At 39.7% G+C, this 15,772-nt stretch overlaps 1 pseudogene; it reads left to right on the forward strand.

Moving 5' to 3' along the window:
• Window positions 1-259: 259 nt before the first annotated feature.
• LOC116587195 overlaps window positions 260-15,772 on the forward strand; it is a 29,444-nt pseudogene continuing 13,931 nt past the window's right edge.

The raw sequence follows: 15,772 nt of genomic DNA on the forward strand, positions 1-15,772 counted from the left end.
GAAAGGATTCAAAATAAAAGAAAAAGGAAACGTTCTAGAGGAAACAGGTCTTAACATAGTGCCTTTTCCTGTCCACAAAACCAGCTCTGTCACAATCTAGCAGGTGTAGCCATTGCTGATTTTTCCCTGTCTGCTGTGTTATAGTCTCTGGTGATTGGAGGCTTAGCCTAGGGCATGTACGAACACCACCGATGGGTGAGAACGGTCAAATAACACAACTGTCACAGATCTGGCAGAGGTAGGTTTCCAGATTCCAAAGATGCTGGCCACTTGTGACACCCCTGTAAAAACAGCCTTTCATGTTTATATTGAGGCCGTTTACCTAAAAGACTTTGGAAGCATAGCTAATGCCATCATCCCCCAGGTAGGACATGGATCAGGTGTTTGGAGAGTTATTTACTTAGGAACTTTCGGACTGGTTTGAATTAGATTGTTTAAAAAGTAGGTACAGAATGTTAATAATGAAAGTTATATCACTTATTTATAGATGGAACCAAATATGGAGGTAAAACAATAAATGAGTTAATTTTTTTCAATCTCTGAGTGAGGACATACAGAAAATATTACGTAGACATCTTTCCTTTTACTTTAACCAATAAACAAATCGATGTTTATGACTCTGCCCACAGCTCTGAGTATTGATTGCCTCACATCCCAAGACGTCAGTTTCTTGCTCATCCTGGTCTCTCTTCTCCTTGGTCAAGTTTACACGGCCTCAACTGAGTTAACAAATGTCTATTTATATAAAAAGACTGTGGATAACCTCCCACTGTTCATTTTCTGCTCTACTGTTGCTGTAGTTTTCCTTTGTGTGTCCTATTCATTTACCAGTTCAGAACATCAGAAAGGTAGAAGAGGTATCTGTAGATTTACTTGTGTTTTGAGAAAACGTTATTTGGTCAGGTGATTTCCAAGTCTAACCACAACATCCCTTTGTGTGTCAGCAAAGGAACCGCATCCACAATACTAGAACTCTATAGTTCTTTGCCTTAAAAGACTTCAAGAGATGAGAATGCAGTCCAGGTCTAATTATTTATGAGTAATCTGAACAGTTTAAGTGATCAAAATCATACAACTTGTTAGCAACACTAGTAAACCAAAGCACCAGGCTTCTAGTTCCAGTCTGAGGCCGTTCCCCTTGTCCACTGTAACCTGTTTGTTCAAATATATGTGACATTCACTGCACTTAGAGTATAGATATGGATGCTACTGGAGAAGTTTTCAAACAAAATCAAATTCACACCCAATTTTTTTTTTTTTTTTTGTCATGAACAGCAATAGCAATTGACCTTATAGATAAAGGAACACTTCACAGTATTTTCTGACAACTATTTTTTTTAAGAAGGGAAAGATTTTATTAGATGATCTCTATTGTTCCTTCTAGTTTTAATAGCCTTGGAATTCATGAATCATCCTAGAATGCATGGGTATGCAGCAAATGGCAAGAGGCATGCCTTTGTAAATTCAAAATGTTGTGATAGTGCACATTTACGGCTGAAAACATGGAATAAGAATAACCATCGCAGCTGAAATGAGTATTTATTCTCCCTTTAATGTTGTTATATCTCATACTCTCCTGCCCCCACTATTTTCCCATTTCATTCCGCATCAGTCCACATACTGTGCTCTGTCTATAAATGCAGTGTGGTGGAATCAAAAGAGAATGAGCTTTGGCATATGATAGAAATAATATTTGAATCCAGGCTATGTGACCTTGCACTACACACTTAATCATTTTCTGAGTCTCAGTGTCTTCCACTGTATAATATAATTAGATTACACAAATATAAGTCTGTGGACGTGGTTACGAGGATCAGTGATCTTAAGTGGAATATGGTTAGCACAGTGTTGTGATCTGATACTGATAATAACCAGATTCTTCTTATTTTTATAAACAAGTATTCTGCGGATTTAAAGGGTAGGGGAAGGAGGAGGCGGCCAAACACCCAGCTATGTCCCTTCAAACATTTTATTGTAAAACTCACTTTTCTCTTTGCTCTCATAATACTCAGCTCTGCGAAATGCAAGGGACAAAAATAGTTCATTGCTATTTTAAAAATTCACTTCAAGCACAGTTTTACTTTGGTTGACTCTAACATTAGTGCTTACAGTCTCAGTTACAATGGTGTCTGCCTGCCTAGCTAAATATCTTAAGGCATATTTCTTATCTCTATGTTGCTTACACCTTACATGATCAATGAGTTCTTATTGGTTTCAGATGAAAGCATGATGGGACAAAATGTTGGCTTTAGTTAATAACGTGTAATTGTGGTTAGTTAAAATGAAAGCCTAATATCAAGATAACACCAAGTAGAGAACAGAAAAGAAATTAAGGAGAAAGTAAAATATGAAAGAAAATTTAATCTAAGCCAAAAACAGCAGAGTATGCTTGATATTCCTGAATTGGAAGCAGGTGGAGAGAAGGAAAGGACTATAAAAATTGTGAAAGATGTGGTTCCCTAGGAAAAAATATATTAATATGTCTTTCACGGCTCCCGTTTTCTAAGATTAAAGTGACTGCACTGAATGCATTTTAAAAAATGCATTCATTTTTTAAAAAATGAATGCATTTCTTAAAAAATTATTTTACCAGCAGTCGTAGTAATTTATGTTCATTGTAAAAATTTCAGGCTATGTGGAGAAACAAAGGGTAGAAAACTAAAGTTTTCCCCTGAGATAACCACTGTTAACTTCTGGTATCTTTTCATCTGTTCTTTTTTTAATGTATAATCCATATATAATCTTATTTCTTACAAAATATGGATGTTAGTATGCAAACAGCTTAAAACACTTCTGGTATGTTTTTTTATATATATGCAAAAAGGAGAAAGACTGTATAATGAATAGCCATGTGCCATTGACAGTTATCAAGATATGGCCATCTTGCTTTATCTCTACCTTCTGTTATTTGTAGTCTTGAATTATTTTAAAGCAAATCCAGATGATCTATCATTTCATCCATAAACACTTCAATATTTAACTTTAGATGATAAGAACTCTTGCACAAAACAAAACAATATCAATCACTAACAAAGTAACCACAGTTTCTTCACGATCTTCAAAGAGCCACATTATAATTGTTTTTTAATCTGGCTACTCTTTGACAATATCATGGTTATCCTTTATTCACAATAAAAGAGTCTATTGCATAGAAATGGTGACCTAATTTGTATTGACAAAATTAAGTATGTGAGTACCCATTTTCCAATATTTCACCTGAAATTGGAGCTTATCATTCTTTTCTTTTTTAAGATTTTTAAATTAATTGATTAATTGATTTTAGAAAGAGAGAGAGAGAGTGTGTGTGTGTGTGTGCCAGCTGGGAGAGGGGCAAAGGGGGAGAAACAGAGGGGGAAGGAGCAAAGTGGGAGGGAAAGGGAGAAAGAATCTCAAGCAGACTCCACCCTGGGTGCAGAGCCTAAGGCAGGGTTGGATCTCACCACCCTGAGATCATGACCCGAGTGGAAACCAAGAACAGATGCTTAACTGACTATGCCACTCAGGTGCCCCGGATCTCACCATTCTTATAATCATTGTCAATTTGTTAGATTAAAAATGTAAGCATTTTGTCCATATGTTTATTATCCACTTATGCTTTTATGAATTGCTTATTCATGCTTTTGCTTCGTTCCTATTGAAGTTTTGTTTTTTCTCACTGGTTTCTAAGAATTCTTCACAAGGTGGCGCCTGGGTGGCTCAGTGGGTTAAAGCCTCTGCCTTGGGCTCAGGTCATGATCCCAGGGTCCTGGGATTGAGCCCCACATTGGGCTCTCTGCTCAGCTGGGAGCCCGATTCCCTTCCTCTCTCTCTCTCTCTCTCTGCCTACTTGTGATCTCTGTCTGTCAAATAAATAAATAAAATCTTTAAAAATAAAGAGTTCTTCACAAGCCCGTGTATGTCCTCAGATTGTTCACACTGCCATAATTTTACCTTGTTTTTTATTTATTTACTAAACTGGAACACTGGAGAGAAACAATATGGACATGTGGATTATTTGTATTACAGGAAAACATTTATTTTTCCAGGTACCTTCCAAGCCTAGTTACAATGTCCCCTTCCCTGTTCACATTTTGTCATATATTGCAAATGTTGCAAATATCTTCTCATTGTCATTTATTTTTCACCTTTGTTTACAGCAATTCTTTTCTGTAGTAAAATTTCCTTACCTCAAGACAAACATAAATAGTACTAATTTTCTTCCTATATTTTTAATTTAAAATAAAATAAAAGATTTTAAAATCTTAACTCAACCTCAAATTATTGTAATATGAGGCATGAATTTATTACAAATTTACCTTCATCCCAAATTGCTAATTGCTCCACTGCATTTCAGTAGACCATTTTTTGCCCAATGATTCTATATGCCTTCTTTGTCATCTAGGTTACACATTGAATAATTTAAAAATATACATTATACTTTTAAAAATATATGTGTGTGAGATATGTGTGTGTGTGTGTGTGAGAGAGAGAAAGAGAGAGAGAGAGAGAGATAAAAGCAGAGACCTAAAAAAATCAGATAAGTTTTAAATGAAAGTAGAAAAAAGGCAGTCTACATAGGGGTAGTTCTTCACTGGCATCCAGGAAATAAGAGGAAACTCTAAATATTTTTTAGAGAATAAACAATAAAAAATTGTGCAAATGAAATAAAATGATACCCGTGAATTGCAAAGTTTTCCCATTTTAGGTTTGCTGAGGACTTACGAGAGAATAACACTAGCTTTTCCCAGGGTTACCTCCAGGTAATCCCTATACTCTACCTTTTACTTATTTAACATTTTTTTAGTCCCACTATGTGCCAGCCATTTTGCTAGGAGCTGGTTATACAAAAAAGAATATGATTTAGTTCCTTAAGGAAATCATAGTTTCATTGACTGCACTTTTTTATATTTTGTTGTAATTACCTGTTAAGGGGCCTAAATCTCTTCCCAGACTATGACCTTCTGCAGAACAGCTTTCATGGCTTATTCATATCCTAATCCCTGGTGTTTAGAATAATTCCTGACACACAGTAGCTGCTGATCAATGAATATTTGTTGAATTCCCTGGGCGCAGAATCCCATTATCTCCAGGGTCATTTACACCCATATTCATCTGCCAGGGGGAGATAAGCATTTATTGTTGCAAATGAGTGACTTTTTCTTCCATGCTTAGGCCATCCCACACAACTTTGTCTCCTACAAATCCAACTCTTGTCCTTCTTCACCCATCCCTTCTCTCTCTCACACCAGGGCTGCCTTGTTTCCATTACATCAATGGTTTCCAACTCCCCAGCCTTTTTCCTTTGAGGCTTTCTCAGGCTGGGCGTGTTCCTCCATGGAAAGTCTGTAGTCTTCTCACAGTGGCCTGCTCTGTGGTACAGTTTTCTCTTCTTTTGTCTTCCAGTGATTTCCTTCCTTCATTCTTTTAAGTCTGTGGTGGTGGCTGACTGGCGGCTAATAGCCCTGGGATTCCTGATAATCTTTTGTGGTTTCAAAATATGCCCCACCCACTCCTTCTGGAATAATCTTTTTGTAAATAAAACTTCTCCACATTACATTCTTTTAAGTGTCTCATCTATTTCTTTTCAATATTTTATTATTTTTTATTATCATTACTACTGCTTTTCCTGGGGAGTATGTGCATGTTGGGGTAGGTGGGGAAAGACAGGTAGGTTGTGCACACACAAGAAAGCAGTTTTCTGTTTGAAGATAGCTGATAGCTTGAAAAGTAGTTTCAGACGTTGAAGTACACTTGGACTGAAGGAATCAGTGAAAAGAAGAGAGGTAAAACTTGAATACCTCTAAAAATAAATGGGCTCAGAATGTGCAGGGATCAGTTGGTGAGTGACACTGAGTCGTGTTATTTATTTATTTATTTATTATTTTTAAAGATTTTCTTTATTTATTTGACAGACAGAGGTCACAAGTAGGCAGAGAGGCAGGCAGAAAGAGAGGAAGGGAAGCAGACTCCCTGCTGAGCAGAGAGCCAGATGTGGGGCTCGATCCCAGGACCCTGAGATCATGACCTGGGCCGAAGGCAGAGGCTTTAACCCACTGAGCCACCCAGGTGCCCCTTAATTATTTATTTTTGTATTTATCTTATCCCAACATTAACTATGCCTATCCCAGGACACTCAGTGTTTTTTTGTGTTTTTTTGTTTTTGTTTTTGTTTTTGTTTCCTGATAAGTTACCAAGAAAACCTACAAGCCATTACTTATCTAAAGGTGATACTGCCCATCCCGAACAAAGAATTCTATTCTACATATATTAGTTGAGTTACAAAAACCCTGTCAAGCTTCATAGGATCACAGTCCAAAACTATCAGGAAGAATTACTAAAGGTCTCCAAGAGGATATAAGGTACTGATCTTTTATTTTCTCTGATTCTTATGGTGCATTGAGTAGTGTTCATTTTCTTCAAAAGCACAGACTCAAAGGGGATAAATTATACCCTGTTGCTTTTGGTCACTTGACTCACAATTCTGGTGGATCATTCAGTGAAGGCTTGCTACTGTGTTTATCATACATTATAGATAAGGGGATATGGAGATAAAAATATCGTAGACATTTATACTTATTTCATTTATTATTCTACTCAACAAGCTTTTATGAGAACTAATTAAATAATAGATGTCATGATAGTTAGGCACTGAGGAATTCTAATGAATAAGACACATCTCATTTTTCTCAAGGTCCTTAAGCAAAGATTGATGGGCTCTGAAAATGAATTTCATTAAAGGTAAAGGCACTTTCCCTTTCTGTTACAAAGATATAGGAAGAACTACTTTACCTTCCTTGTGAGCTTTTCTGAGTGACTGTCATGGGAGTAGTTCCAAGGACCTGGTGGAGATTTTATCCAAATCTGTGTGTGGTTCCTGGTGTTTTTGGTGGTGATGGATTTGTATGAATTAACCTCCTCTACATTCTGAGACTTTCCTTTCTGCAGGAATATTTTTATAACGTATAACAGTTGCAAAACTCATCTCTAGTGTTGCAAGTTCAGACAAGATAAACTGCAGGTTTGATTTTTGTTTTGGTCGAAGGAAGATCTATATCACAGAAAGCCCATAAACGGGCAGAGCAGAGGAAGGCATGAGACTTTTTTGGTGTCGAAGCTGTTCAAGTAACTGCAATAGGTCCTTGTTGTCACTCACCCCAACATCTTGATATTGAAGTGATTTTTCCATACAGTAGTGTATATATTTGAAGCCTTAGTACTATTTCATGATTCCCCACTTAATAAACTTTAGTAGGAAGATGTCATGTGCTAGGAAACTAGTAACTCTCACTTTTAAGTTATTATTTAATTCATGACTTTGCTATTACTCTTGTCTCCTTGCATTTCCTCATGGCACTCCGTTTCATTAATAATAGAAAAGTCTCTAGTTTTAACACACTTCATTTTTATGCACTAAAGTCCTTTCTGCTGGCATTTGCTGATATTCTTCCCGAGCTGCTTCTATTTATAATGATACCACTGTGCTTTGAAACAATATATTTTTTAAGAAACGAGAAAGGAAGGTTTTAATAAATTCTGTATTAGGAGGTATCTTTAGTCTTTATGCAGCTTCTGAAAACCAAATAATAGATTTTCAGTAAATTTCATTTTGTAGTACATGTAGGTTGCTCTCGATAGAAGAGCACTGGTCCTCTCAGGGAGTTATGTCCTCTGTGTTCTGTCACTTAGAGCTTGGACCAGGCCCTACAACTGTGCAGTGCTAACCCAGGGTTCCTATGCTCTGCAAATAAAGAGTGAGTAAATATGAATAAGAAGGAGCCTCGGGCTATAATTGTGAATGAAAGCAAGAAAGTAATACTGACTCTCAGGAGAAAATATAATAAGAGCTTTAAGATTTAAAATTCAAATGAACAGTTGTTTGTCCATTTTATGAGAAGCAAAAGTATCTCCCTTTGCCCTCTTACCCAAAACAGTCCTATTTTGCATGTTGAGAGCTCAGAGTACTTACAGAATGATCTAAAGCACATTTAAAAATTAATTGGCTTTTTCTTAAAGTCTGTATTATCTTTCCTGTGAAGCTCAGGTATGTGTATCAGAAAATTAGATTAATTACAGAATTTTTTAAAAAGATTATTTATTTATTTATTTGACAGACAGAGATTATAAGTAGTCAGAGAGGCAGGCAGGGGTGGTGGGGTGCGGAGCAGTGAGCCTAATGCGGGGTTCGATCCCAGGACCCCAGGCAGAGCCGAAGGCAGAGGTTTAACCCACTGAGCCACCCAAATTTTCTTATTTTATTTTATATACTACAGAATCATTCTCTTATTGAAAATATTGAAGATAGTCCTGAATATAGAATATCCACCCAAGGGAGATATGTTAAAGTACACTGGCCTGAGTATCAGATCAATGCCTTTCATCTTAAAGACTTCATAGAAGGGGATACACTCTCCTTGCCATGCGTGATGCTGGAACTGCTATTTAACTCACATAAGGATTCAAGCAGTGTAATAGGATTATGCACATACAAAAAAAAAAAAATCAGCCTTGTTAGGTTTTCTATTTTATAAATGTTAGGAATAAGTAAAATGTCAAGCATTTGTTAAAAAGCTATCCTTAAATTTAAGTATTTTCAATAATATTAAATATTATCAATTAAAGCCTAAATGTCACTCAAAAGCAGCAGGCTAATCTTGTTTTTAAGGAGAGGGAGACAAAGCTTTTCTTTTCTTTTTTTTTTTTTTTCAATCTGGTTCTTAAATTAACTTGGCTCCAGAAATCAAACTGTTTTAAACCATTATAAATAATTAACCAAAAACAATGTTCTACCTTTTTGAAGGTACACATTTTTTTTTTCTCCCCAAAGCACTAGCTTTAATTTCAGGAGAGTAATCTTTAAAGGGAGAAGCCAAATGCATCTTTAAAAAGCTAAAGATATGATTTCCTCTCTCTCATTAATATGTTCTTGGCATTGAAAAACACATCTTATTTAAATAACTTCTTACTAATGGCCTCCACAGAACTCCCATCTATCTACATTCTTTCCTTATGTCTCTGTCAATTCAATGGTTATTTACTATACGAGTCGGCTTTTATTTACTAAGCCAGAAATTTTTTAATGCAAGAAATATGTTTATCTTTGAGAATTTAGAATTTGGATTGCACTCTTCATTTTTCTTACAGGATTGCCTTACTTTTCCATTTTAAGGAAAAAGCTTTTTAGAAATTGGAAAGATATTATTTTGTGATAAAATGAATGACTGCTGTAATCTAATGGTCCAGATTTTACTAGCTAGTGACTCTAAGATAAGATCATGCTTTCTTTTCAGTCCCCAGTGCTTGTAGCTTGAGCACCTACCAACCTGACCACTGGAATTAAGATTTCTTTACTTGCGAGAGATTTTCCCAAGTCCTGCCTCACATCTGCTCAGAAGCAGGTGGCCTCCTCATTACTCTGCTGTCTTTGCTGTTTGCCCTGCTCGAGAGACCACTAAACATATGGCTCAGCTCTCCTGTCCTCCAAGTCTGACAGCTACCACCCCAACCTTTCTGGTCCCACACAAGCCTGATGCCTGTTCTCCCTCTGGAATAGGAGATAGATGTCTCCCTAATTCCTCATGATACAGTGGAGACTGGGTTAAAATGATAACTAGGCTTTATGAAAGGTTGCAGCATCATGGAAGGAAAGTGCAACAAAAATGATAACTCATGGGCACCTGGGTGGCTCAGTTGGTTGGACGACTGCCTTCAGCTCAGGTCATGATCCTGGAGTCCCAGGATCGAGTCCCACATTGGGCTCCCAGCTCCACGGGGAGTCTGCTTCTCCCTCTGAACTTCTCCCCTCTCATGCTCTCTCTCTCACTGTCTCTCTCTCAAATAAATAAATAAAATCTTTAAAAAAATGGTTACTCACTTTTGCTCCATAAGTGGCTACTCTGAGAGCAGACAGGACCTTAGATCTCTTACTGGTCCAGCTTCAGGCAGGCTGACAGCTCACCAGGTACGTCCCAGCCTATGCACGACTCAGCCCTGTCCACATTCTGAGGCCTCAAGTGAAGGTGTCATTCACCCCAATCCAAGGCCCCAATCCTCATTTCTGGCATCATATTGGAACTCACCAAGGATGACTGACACTGGGAAGATACACTCTCTTCAAGGAAACCTTACCCAAAGCTAGGATCTTGCCTCAGAAACTTGTAACATCATAGCTCAGTGGCGGTTTTCTGCCTTTAGTGATGCCTTATTTGAACGCAATCATCCGAATGGGCATGGGTTGGCCTTAACAAGTCCAGCCTTTTTTTTTTTTTTTTCTAGATTTTATTTATTTATTTGACAGACAGAGATCACAAGTAGACAGAGAGACAGGCAGAGAGAGAGAGAGGGAAGCAGGCTCTCCGCTGAGCAGAGAGCCAGATGCGGGGCTCGATCCCAGGACCCTGAGATCATGACCCGAGCCGAAGGCAGCGGCCCAACCCACTGAGCCACCAGGCGCCCCACAAGTCCAGCTTTTTCGTAGAATGGAGTAGAATAGGAATCGGGCCACGAAGAACCCTTCACCACCTCTCTATCCTTGCTTCACATTTTAGATCCTCAGATGGGACAGACGACTCTGCATATATGCATACGTAGGGTATGGCGCAAATCTACTTTGTCAAAAGAAACATTTTTTAGAAAACACCCATCAAAGCTCTTTTTAAAAAAAATTCCCCAGTTTACACCATTAAACATTAAATTCCCATTCTGAAACACTAACTTTGGAGTTTTTTCATTGAGTTCAGGGTGTTCTTCCAAACAAGGAGTGGGTACTCCTCTGCGTTGCCCTAGGAACAAAGCAACAGGCTTCCTCAAGTACTCCACCCAAGAATGTAGGACTTGTTTGTAACTTTGAAAGTAGCACCTTAGGGGTCTTATAGGGATTGTCAACAGCAGAGACAGCAGTGTGAGGAGAAGGCCAGCAAATTTAAAAAAAAAAAATCTCAAGTTTTAGAATCCAGAGTACCCTATAAAATAACACTCTAAAATTCAACAGCTGCCTCAGAACAACAATTTTTTATTTTCAGGAGTCTCCGTTGGGGAAGGCTGGACTCAAGTCTGGCCCTGAGCTACAGGCTACAGGTTGGATACAGGCCTGCTATAGCTCTCTTGTTTGGGAGCCTAGGCTAGAGAAGCTGCTGAGGTGTGTTCTTCTCAGGGAGGATCCCCAGAGTTCAGAGGGCCACTTAAGTGCATGAACACCTTCAAGCTGATGCTTGGGTCATTGGTCAAAGGAAGATAGACGGACAAACGCAGTGTTAAGGGATGGGGACGTTCACTTAGCCCTCCTCTCCACAAAGTTGTGGTACGGGTGTGGATGTATAATTCTACAAGTGAGGAACAGTGCTTTTGTCCAATAACTCAATCTCCTTTCCTGGACCACCACAGACTACCCAGCTACTCTTTCTTTTGTGTCTAGCCTTGCTCCACAGCCTCAGTATTAAGGCCTGATATTTGGTCATCCCTCTGCTCAATCAAGTCAATAGTTCCATTTCAGGAAAAAATTAAAAGTTTTAGTAAAAACAATGACTACGTCCTGGTTAGATGTATAACACGTTTCATTTCCGTTATTTGTGCTGTCTCCCTTCCTTTGTCTCTCTCTGCCCACTGCTGACCTTCTAAAGCTAGTGTTCTCTATACTCATTACTCCTCTGAACATCTCAACTTCTTCCAGGCTTGTGGTTTTGTGCATGTTATTTTTTTTACAGAAATTTATTTTATTTGTTCTACAAAAATGTATGAAATGCCTGTGCTGTGCTGCCCAGAAAGATAAGAGACACACTGGAGAACAAAATAAAATTTGTCCATCCCTCAGAGAGCTTTCAGGACGGGGAGGGAATGTAACTTCTCCACCCTTCTTTGCCACAGGGAACATGCAGTATTTTTAGGGGGGAGTTTTTTTTTTTTTTTCTTTTTTTTAAAGAGGGGAGGGCAAGGAGTCTCTAATTTTTTTTTTTTAAGATTTTATTTATTCATTTGACAGACAGAGATCACAAGCAGGCAGAGAGAGAGAGAGAGAGAGAGGGAAGCAGGCTCCCCACTGAGCAGAGAGCCCGATGCGGGACTCGATCCCAGGACCCTGAGATCATGACCCGAGCCGAAGGCAGTGGCTCAACCCACTGAGCCACCCGGGCGCCCCGGGGGTAGTTTTGATCCCTTATGCTTTCCTCTGCTTTTCTCAGGGGGAGTTGAATTCTTCCTTTTTAGTGCTCTCATACTACTTTGCATTAGCGAAGTTAAGTAATATTTTGAGATCCAATTAATGCTTTTCTTCTTTCTGTAGTCCCGCCTCTTTTCCTCCTCCCTATTCTTTGTCCAGGATAGTTTTTGAACAAAAAACCCCCCTTCTGCCCACCAAGACAACAACAATAACAACAACAACAAAAACAAGCCCAACCAAAAAAACACACACATCAAGCTATTGAGGACATTTGAATAGATGACCCTAGGAAAAATAACAAGATAAAGTGGTATGCCACCACGGAAGGAGAATCCAGCAGAAAGCAGAGAGAACACAGGCTTTCTCCCCCAGATGAGAAGGATTTCACCAGCCTGGGGAAGGGAGGGGGAGAAAGAGATCTGTGGGTCTGGAGCAGAGAGGACAATGTCCGTCCTCGTTCTGACAGTGCCCGGAGCATGATGGTGTCAGTACGAAGAATAACAACAATCATAGCACCGGTCATAACAGCAGCTAACTGTCCCTGAACACTCACCATGAGCCAGGCATGGTAACTTTACTCTGATTACCTCAGTTTGCCCTCACAGCTCTGTGAGGTATGTAACATGCACACCCTTACTTTACATGTGGGAATCTGAAGGTTAGGAAATTGAAAAAAATGGTCTGAGGTCATGAGATACGGCAAGCCCAGGATCTGAATCTATGTGATGCCAAAGCTGGCCTTCTTAAACAATTCGTGATTCTGCCTCCCTGCTGGGAGACCACCAAACCAGTTGCCTGAGGAACTTAGGTAGAGGAAGCCATCTGAAGCCCTATGAAAATGTCTTGTTTCTCTTGCAGGACACAGAGGTTGGCAAGCACCCCAGGGCCCAGGGAGTCCTACTGTCAGGGAAAACAATGAACAATAACCAGAGGCAGGCGCTCTACCCTCCTTCCTCCCCTATTCCAGTGACATAGGTAAGAGGACTGGATAGAAGAAACTAAGATTTACCAAGGTCAAATTCTCCACTATCTTGGAAGATGGGTGCCTGGTGTAAAAAATAATTAAGCATAATTATAGAAAATAATACATACATTTCTTGTACATATTATTTTATAAGATGAGATTTATACCCATTACATAGATCATCTCTATTCTCTCTCTTACCACTTTGCAGTATGAGCTGAGCATTTCCTGTAGATGATGGACAATTAGAAGTTAGGAAATTTCTTTGACTTTGTTACAGATATTCAGTAGAGTGCCAGGCTACCGTTGGTCAAGAAATCACTGAAATATCCTTAGTAAGAATTCTCTGTTACTCTATGCTATGAATTGTGTAAGTCTGATGAATCACAGATCTGTACCCCTGAAACAAATAATATATTATATGTTAATTTAAAAAAAGAATTCTTTATTACTCTATTTTTACTCCCACTAAGTTCTGCTCAATGTTGAAGTAATAAAATGTTGAAGTCTTGATTTTCATTTTTATTTATTTATTTATTTTTAAAAAATATTTTTATTTTTATTTATTTGACAGAGATCACAAGTAGGCAGACAGGCAGGCAGAGCAGAGAGCCTGATGTAGGGCTCGATCCCAGGACCCTGGGATCATGACCTGAGCCGAAGGCTGACACTCAGCTGACTGAGCCACCCAGGGGCCCCACCCCTTTCTTTATTCTTAAGATAATATTTTGAGGTTATATCAGAGAATGTAACGTGAAAATACTTTAGACAAAATGTTCATCACCACAGTATGTACTTTCTAAGGGCAAAGGGAACTTACACACTGTCAGGACGGTAGCAGCGGAATTCATCAAGAAAACAATGTTGATAAAGAGGAAGAGGAAGTGCACTCTCCGTGCAGGAATGATGCCAGAGAGAAGCATGACAGATGACTCAGCAGAAGGTCTCACTACTCCTGTCAAGGGCCAGAGAGTTGAGTGCTGCCACCTAAGAGGAAGCCGGCCAAGGAATCAAGGCTGTTCCTACCACTGAGGCGACTTCATGTCAATCAGAGCTAACGCTGGTATGTCTGGTGATACCAGCTAACCAGTTAGTCGCTGCCCTTCTTTCTCACTTCCTTCCTACTCTTCCACCTCTTTGTGGTGCTGTGAGCTCCCCGGCTCTCCCGTCCCACTGACCTCAAGGAGAGTTTTGTTGTTCTTTTTTCCTCTTGAATAAGTATCAATGTTTACAGCTTTTATTTAAATTCATGCAGAAGGATTAGGTCAGCAACCCCAGAGTACGTGCATACACTTTCAAGTCGGAACTAAAATTGTAAGGCACTTGAGGAAAAGCCTTGGTTTTTAATGGTTGTTCCTTCATTCACTCACAGACTGTCCAGCCACGACCAGACGTTTACTACGTGTTGGGCTCTGCTTGCTGGGACTCACACATTCTCTGGGAGGCGGAGATGAAACTTCTGTGTGTGGTACCACAGGCACTAGAACACAGGCATTCTCCAGATCCAGGAGAGTCCAGAGGGGGAAGGCAGTATGGAAAACAGGAGGATTTCTAGACTTTGAGCTGAATCTTGAAAGATGGTGAGCGTTTGCCCACGGGCTCTGAGAGGAGAAGGCACCCAGGAAGAAAGAACAGCACTTTCGGAGGCCCAGCCTCATGAAAGTGGGCAGTGTAATTTCACTTGTCAGGATGGGGTGAGAAAAGAGAAGTGGGAAGTTAAGGTAGGGAAGAAAGCAAGGCTGTGATTGGCTGTGTGTGCTGGACTTTGCGATTTAGAGACTATTAGAGATGTTAATAATAGAGTTAATTTTTAACAACTAGTTACTCTGTTGGCCAGTTGCGGACGGACGGAAATGTTCTATTTCTCTCCACTGATGGCAAATGACAGTAGTGATAGGGCAGGAACAGCTGAATCCAACAGGGACAAAATCAAGTAGGGTGCAGAGCCGGCCAGCGTCCGCTGCGAGTGGTTTCGACTTAACCGGGGATTGGTATGTGTGTATACAGTGATATTTGGTTCTATAATTGGTATAAAGAAAAGTGGGCTGGGGTGGAGTCTAAATCTTGGAGCTCACTCAGGTACTAGAAATTCTTAATTACGCCTCTGCTGACAATTACACACACAGAGTTGCCCTTCAGGTTCCTGCGAGACATGAGTAATAGCTATAATATGTGAACGCATCTCTGACCCAACCCTTCTTCAGTAAATGGGGGAGTACTTTAGTTCGAAAGAAAAAGAGAAGCATTAGAAGAACTGGTGTGAGAGAGAAAATCCTTGAGAAAAAGTCCTCGTCGGTTTTTTCTCAAAGGCTTAATCATTTTTTTCCCCCCTCAAAATGAGTCGGCGGGGGGCACCTGGGTGGCTCAGTGTGTTGGGCCTCTGCCTTCAGCTCAGGTCATGATCTCAAGGTCTGGGATCGAGCCCTGCATCGGGCTCTCTGCTCACCAGGGAGCCTGCTTGCCCCTTTCTCTCTCTGCCTGCTGCTCTGCCTACTTGTGATCTCTCTCTCTCTCTCTGTCAGATAAATAAATAAAATCTAAAAAAAAAAAAAAATGAGTCAGGGGGGCAGAGTGGTTAAGAGAAAGCTTTGGAGGTAGATCACTCTAGGCTCTTATTCTGACTCTATCAATTAAGAGCTTTGGGACCTGCGGCAAGTCAGGTGACATCTCTTAACCTA

This window comes from Mustela erminea, chromosome 3 (genome assembly GCF_009829155.1).
Source record: "Mustela erminea isolate mMusErm1 chromosome 3, mMusErm1.Pri, whole genome shotgun sequence".
Classification (NCBI taxonomy): domain Eukaryota; kingdom Metazoa; phylum Chordata; class Mammalia; order Carnivora; family Mustelidae; genus Mustela; species Mustela erminea.